The sequence below is a fragment of the Gadus macrocephalus genome, chromosome 17 (genome assembly GCF_031168955.1).
Source record: "Gadus macrocephalus chromosome 17, ASM3116895v1".
NCBI classification, from domain to species: Eukaryota; Metazoa; Chordata; class Actinopteri; order Gadiformes; family Gadidae; genus Gadus; species Gadus macrocephalus.
The window spans coordinates 8788722-8796017 of NC_082398.1; the positions used below are offsets into that span (position 1 = coordinate 8788722).

Below are 7296 nucleotides of genomic sequence, written 5' to 3' on the forward strand. Positions count from 1 at the left end.
AGTGTTAAAATGGTAAGATATTCACCTGTTTGTGTCTCAAAGTACGACAGTGATACCAACTGATAATGATCAACTGATAATTATTTCAGGTGGAAATGTAATCTTTCACTTATGCCGTAAAGTAGTATCCAATCTTTCTATTGGCACCAAGATGTAATATTATAGCCCTAGCAGATTTGGAGACATACTCTATTTACTTTGGTTACGTTCTTTTCTGAGATAGTTTTCCCCTGGTATCGAAAATGGTATAGAATATCAATATTTTTCCAGTTAAAGTATCGAAGTTAGAAAATCCAGTATGGTGACAACACTACTGTAAACGTTATTGTGATTTAGTGATTTAGTTAGAAACGTGAAAGTTAAAAAATGCATATCTTTGCTACTACCTTGGACATTTAGTTATTTACATTTGCATAAAATCCAGATGAAAGCATGCAGGTCTACATATAACTGGGCGATAGCTTTAATAGGTTGCAACAGTGGACTGAAATCACTTCATGGCACGATGTGACCATTTGGTAAATAAGTAAACAAAAGCAAAGTGTGTTATTTTTTAAACACATACTATGTGGAAGCTAACATTCAGCTTCAGTCTGAGCTAGGATGAGTTTTCTGAGTTCCCCAAAAAGAGGCCCGTTCACGATTATGATTTGAATTTGGGCAAGTGAACATTACATTCGGGCAAGTCGAACATGACCTGTACTTGCCCGATGGGCAAGTGCTTTGAAACCTGAGTGTCAACCCAGAAATATATTTGTAGTTAAAATCTCAGTGTTACATAAACTCAAATAGGGCAATTGTTATCTACGTCTCGTCCAAGTTATCGATGAGAAGTAGCCAATGAGATGCAGAGTAGGGTGGGTCATGACTTCGACTCTCTCCGCTAAACTCTCTGCTAGCTCCACTTCCAGACAGCTTGGAGAACAGTGAAAGCAGCCTGTTTTTATATAAGTAATTATTTGGGAGATAAGGTTAGCTTGTCAACTAAACCATGTTTTGGGTTGAGAGTTTAAGAAAAGAGGAGGGCATGATATCCCCATGGTTACGACCCAAAAAAACGTAAGAATACTTTTTCAGCATCGTCGTCGTGTATGAGTGTTTTAATGAGCAAGGTTATATGTGAAATACGCTCCACCCCGTATAGGTGTCCAGAAATCTTAACCCTCATTCGGACACGGACGTTAAACCACCATTACACCAGCCACCCACACTGTTGGTTTATATTTAAGTGTCCAAAGAGTTCCTCTTCTTCTCGGACACTGCAGTCCACCTCTGATCCACATGTCTACACACGGTACCCCTTGATCACGAAAAGAACGCCACCTATATTCGCAGCAGAGTCGAACAGTGGGAAGAGTGGCAAAGACATATGATTCTACCCCTTTTCTCTTAAAATGTAGGACTTATGTCAGTCACAGTGATAACAAGGCACATAGCTGCTCAAAAATATGGGCATGGGGGGGGGGTTAATTTTATTTATTTGTCATTTCACGTAAGAATACATAAAAAATTCTAATAGATGCAAGTTTTTCTTATTGTTTTTAGGGCTGCAGCTATCGAATATTTTAGTAATCGATTATTCTACCGATTATTCCATCGATTAATCGAGTAATCTGATAAAACAAAACATACATTGCTTAATTGAAAAGTAATTATAAATAAACATGAGAAAATAACACACGTCAATTAATAATGAACAACCAATTTGTTTCCTTTTTTTGAAAAATCCAAAAAAAAAATATTTAAAAAATGCATGGAGTAGCAAACCATATTTTCTACCAAAAGTACCAATTTAGTTACTTTCCCATTGTCCGGTCTGCCGAGTAGAATGGGTGTTTTCTGTTGAGATGCTGCAGCATGGAAGTCGTGCTTCTGTGGTACCCCAGCTCGGTCTTGCAGTGGACACACACCACAGTCTTCTCATTAATGTTCAACGTGAAATGATCCCAAACCTTGGACATTCGCTGTCGCTTTCTCCTGCCTGTTTGGCTCTCCTCACTATTTTTGCTCATGTCCATTTTATGTTCCATGTTCCATTTTAGCAAGTGCTAATGTTAGCCCCTAAACAAGTCAAAACATGCCGCGTCTGTCCATTCTGTGGGTGGCGTATGCACCGGTTGTGTCACACTAAAAATGGTCCGTGCGGAAAACTGTGACCTCAGCTGTAAAATTAAATAAACGATGACTCGAGGCAAGAAAAATTAATCGATCCTTCTTTGTAATCGAATTATTAGAATCAATCGATGAATCGTTTCAGCTCTAATTGTTTTTCTTATTGCTAACTTAAGTGCCAACTGAAGTAGTCTGAATATCACTGGTCTGAAAATCTCTGACTCACAGTTTGTTTAGAAAAATGTGGTGTGATTCATAGGAAGGGGCCTGCTCATTTTATTTTCTGGCCAAAAAAACTGTTGTCACCTTTTTGGGCCATCATCAGTTTTCACACTTATTAAATATCTATGTATCTAATCCATGTTTGTCAGTACACCCTTCCCCCTATATATTGTCCTAGCTATATAGGGGGAAGTGTGATCGTTATTGATCTATCAACCCTCTACCCTGTTCTAACAATATTGAGCTCAGACTCGCCAGTTCTCCCTCCTTTATCTATCCCTCTCCTTTATCTCCTCTCCTCTCCTTCCCTCTGACTCTTGCTCTGTCTTGCTCTATCTCTCTTAACTCCCACTCTCTAATATCTCTCCTCTCACCCTCTCTTTCCCTCTCTTATCTCCAACCTCTCTTTACTGCATCATTTTCACTCTCTGTCCTTTAACTTCAACTCACTGACTCCTCAACACGGTCTCCCATGGTGTCATCTCCCCCGCCTCCCCCTTCCTCTGTCCCTCTCTTATCATCTCACGATCAAACCTCCACCGCTGTGCCTGTGCTGTCGGAAGGTCTTTGATTAGTATGCACAATGGCGGTAAGGGATAATGATGTCTGCTTTTTTGCTAATGAAGCGATTGTTGTTGATGAGCACTGATCTAACAGCCCTCTCTAACAAGGACCCAAAGAGCACATGTCACCACAGGGGGGCACTTGAAGGACCATAAGTATCTAGATGATCAAACCATTGTAGCCGTCTCTTTGCCTCACTGAAACACCCCTCACAATATTGTTTGTCAAAATGTCCCCATTGTGCTGACTCTGCCAAAGCGCTTTTAGAGTAAGCGCGATGTAAACAATAGCAGTAGCACTTTAGTCCTTGGAATCAATGTGCTTTGTGTCAGGACAAAGAAGGAGTGACCCGCCCTGCAAGTACTTAACAATGTCTTATCACTAAGACCTGACAGTCACGGCTACTAAGTGCGGCCGTGGCGAGGCATAAAATGTTCTTTGGGAGAAGCGGCATAACAAAGTTATTTCGAAATATATTGTTAATAAATGTTATGAAACCAGGTTAACCTACCAATTAGATATGTAATGTGATAATGAAAAGAGATCACTACTATACGATCAAATACATTTTATTAATCCCAGATTGGAAATGTGCGTCACCGCAGAAAGTAAAGGACAGTAATAAGAATGAAAAGATGTATCTAAATTTGAATTTGATTGAAGCAATAAAATAAATGTAAAGATGAAAAATTGGAGTGGGTGGTTGACACATCACATGCCGACTGGCTTGTGTACTACACTACTCTGCTTGCATATATAAGTATATCTATTAATATAAATACATTATATATGTATATGCATGCACTAAGGATGGAAGGGTTCAAGTAAAAAAATGCGAACCATGCGTTCAGTTTGCTCATAACGGTTCAGGCTTCAGGGCATGTATGTATTGTTCAGTTTCTTTCAGTAAAAAAAATGTGTTGAGCCATAATAACGGTACCCAGTGAAACTTCGGTCTCCTTTGATTTGTAGTCGAATTTATTAAGGAAAATTCACTCACTTGAAATAAATAGTAAAATATTTTCCTCACGAGCTAACTAATCGACCTACTTATAATAACATGTTGTTAAGGTTATATTAGTTATAGTTACAGTTACGATTAATTTTACTTATCTGGAGTACTGCAGTACAATTCAATTTAAACTTTGCCCGACGTACAAACCACCATTTTGGTTTGTAAGCAGTGCGTCTTTATTTGAACTTACTTGAGCTTTGAACGTTTGTTGTGTTACCATCAAGAGCTCAACCACCGGTGCAGCTAACGAGCCGCCTTCTAAATTCCAGCACTGCTCAAAAAATGTTGCCTCACATTACAGCGGCATTACCACTCATTAAGTGAATTACAGAACAAGACCCAAAATCAACACTGCCCAACGCGGCTCTTTGTAGCTCGTCCCTTGTGCGACCCGCTTTACATTGAAGCTCTGCTGTAATCGAGTCAGACTCGGACCGAGAGTAGATCTGAAAATCGTTGACTTCCTCCACACAGCTCTTACATGATGTTGAGGATTTGCTTTTCCTAGCGTTATTCCAATAAAACTTGTGTATTATCCAATTAGATTGTTTTTGTTTTCATACCCTGGATATTAAAATCCTCACTATCTATCACACACACACACACACACACACACACACACACACACAGACATGCACAGTTGGGCCTTGGTTTCATAAAGCAATCTGTCATTCCAGGAACACCTGCGCTTGGTTGAGAGAGGAGAGAGACAGGAGGAGAACAGAGAGAGAGGAGACCAGGAGAGGGCCAGATGAAGAGAGCAAAGAGGGAGACCGGGGGAGAGACACAGGAGGAAAGCAGACGAAGAGAGAGAGAGAGAGGTTACAGAGAACATGAGAGAGAGAGAGAGAGGAGAGAAGACCCTACAGTGACCCGTGACTATTTCTCTCTCCCGTATTCAGGCAGAACAGTAGAGAGGGGGAGAGCCAAACGTTTTTATTGTGTGCTTTTCTGTGTGTTCCATGCATGCCGTTGTTGAGGTTATTGTTTGTCTTTTGAACCTTTTTTGTTCCGCCTTGATTGTGAAAAATGAATACTGTTTCTAACGTATTGTGTTTGGTTCTTCTTTGTCAAACATGATGAGGTTGAGGGAGGTGATGCAATGAGAAGGAGAAAGAAGGAGGGAGAAGATGGAAGGAGGGGAGGAGTAGAGGGGGAGTGTGAGGGTGAATAGACCTGGGGCAAGGAGAGGGGAAGGAAGAGATGTAGAGATGCTATAGAGAGAGGGAGAAAAGACCACAAGGGGACGGATTCAGAGAAGGCAAACATTAGTGGATTTACTCTGCCCTGATTCGTAGACCTCTTATCAGTTGGTGAATGTGGCGAGAGAGCGAGAGAGAAGGATTGCAGTGAGAGTCTTCATCATCCCCAACCCTCCCTTATCCTTTTGCTTGAGAAGAGGTTAATCTCAGAAGCAGTTATGATGCCGACGGGGATTGCGCTGTCTGGGCTTGTGTTTTATCTGGCCAGAGCAGAGACACGGCAGGAATACAAAGAGATAACACCCAACAACATGCACCACAGCCGGGTAGCAGCAACATGCCTCCTCGACCTTCCTATCTATGTCTCTCCGTCTCCGTCTCTTCCTTGCTCTGGCCACGTCTCCTTTCGTCTCCTGTATTTCTCCCTATTTCCAATTCCGGTCTGTTACTTTCTCTTACTACTTTCCTCTTGGGCTCTATCTCCCTATAGGTGTGTGTGTGTGTGTGTGCGCATGCATCTTTATGTATGTGGATATATATATGTGGAACTTTGGCTGGCTCGGGTACACAAACACATTGAAACAAAGTTTGTCTCTTGTGTTCCAGCTGGCTTGGCGACTTTATTTAAATGAACACAGATGGCAATTGGACTGGAAATGGATAGGTCCCTAGGGATGGTCTAATTGGCCATTGTAACAAGTTTGAGGAAGGTTCTATTTAGAGATTTATGGAATAGTCTAGTAATCTTATGGAATGTTCTGGTTGTAGTAACACTGGCGGCACACTTACAATAAGGAATCAATCATCGAATAGGAATTTACATTAGTTGATAAGCAGTAATAAGCATTAAGTTACAATTAACAAAATTAAATAATGTTCTAGCAATCATTCAGTAAGTTTTTTTTTCTTATGGTTCTTGTTAACCAAGGTAATAGTGTTAATGGTAACTGAGGTATTCATTCAACATTATTTAATAACCTCTACTCTTGAATAATGTATAAATGAATACCTTTGTTAGCATGAACACTGTTAGTAATTAGTATAATGTTAGTTATAATGCTTATGGCTGCATTTACTATTAATGAAAAATGTTCTTAACAATAGAAAAATGTTCTGGTTGTAGTTCAGTGTGATGTTCTGGTTGTAGTTCAGTGGACTGTTCTGGTTGTAGTTCAGTGGGATGTTCTGGTTGTAGTTCAGTGGACTGTTCTGGTTGTAGTTCAGTGGGATGTTCTGGTTGTAGTTCAGTGGGATGTTCTGGTTGTAGTTCAGTTGACTGTTCTGGTTGTAGTTCAGTGTGAAGTTCTGGTTGTAGTTCAGTGGAATTTTCTGGTTGTTCAGTGGAATTTTCTGGTTGTAGTATTAAATTATGAATCATTGTGTTTGTAGTTCAATGTGTTTTTGTAGAATGATTGATGTTGTAGTGTTGTCGTTCAGTGAATAAGTCTTCTTGTAGTATTATGGATTTCCCAGAGTAGGAAGGAGAGGGAATTGACAAAACAACCTTTTCCTCAACAACCTTAGATTTCCATTTTCCCTCTTTCATGTTCTTTCTCCTCCCTCATTCCCAGGAGAGAGAGAGAGAGAGAGAGAGAGAGAGAGAGAGAGAGAGAGAGAGAGAGAGAGAGAGAGAGAGAGAGAGAGAGAGAGAGAGAGAGAGAGAGAGAGAGAGAGAGAGAGAGAGAGAGAGAGAGAGAGAGAGAGAGAGAGAGAGAGAGAGAGGTCAGTGTCTGCACCATTCCTACTCACTTTCATTACCCACTAATCTAATGCTTCGCTGAACCCTTTCATGTTCATCCGAACCATCCACAGTCCCTTGCTCTCAGGACAAGAGAGAATAGCAAAGTGGAAAGAGAGAGAGGGGAAAGAAGATTTGAGGGGGGTAAGGACAGGGGCAGAGTGAGGGAGGGAGGAGTGGTAGAGAATAGGCTGTCCGTGGACTAACCCCACACTGTACAGTCTGGGCTGGTGGACTAACCCCACACTGTACAGTCTGGGCTGTAGGACTAACCCCACACTACAGTCTGGGCTGGAGGACTAACCCCACACTGTACAGTCTGGGCTGGGGGACTAACCCCACACTGTACAGTCTGGGCTGGTGGACTAACCCCACACTGTACAGTCTGGGCTGGGGGACTAACCCCACACTGTACAGTCTGGGCTGGGGGACTAACCCCACAC

At 41.3% G+C, this 7296-nt stretch overlaps 1 protein-coding gene across 1 annotated transcript in view; it reads left to right on the forward strand.

The window, feature by feature from the left end:
- The window catches only part of rbm46 (RNA binding motif protein 46), a 49748-nt gene extending 44785 nt beyond the window's left edge, over nt 1-4963 (forward strand). The window contains exon 10 of the mRNA XM_060035417.1: nt 4591-4963. The gene's annotated coding sequence lies outside the window, so the exon portion shown is untranslated. The remainder of the gene's footprint in view (nt 1-4590) is intronic.
- Nucleotides 4964-7296: the final 2333 nt, after the last annotated feature.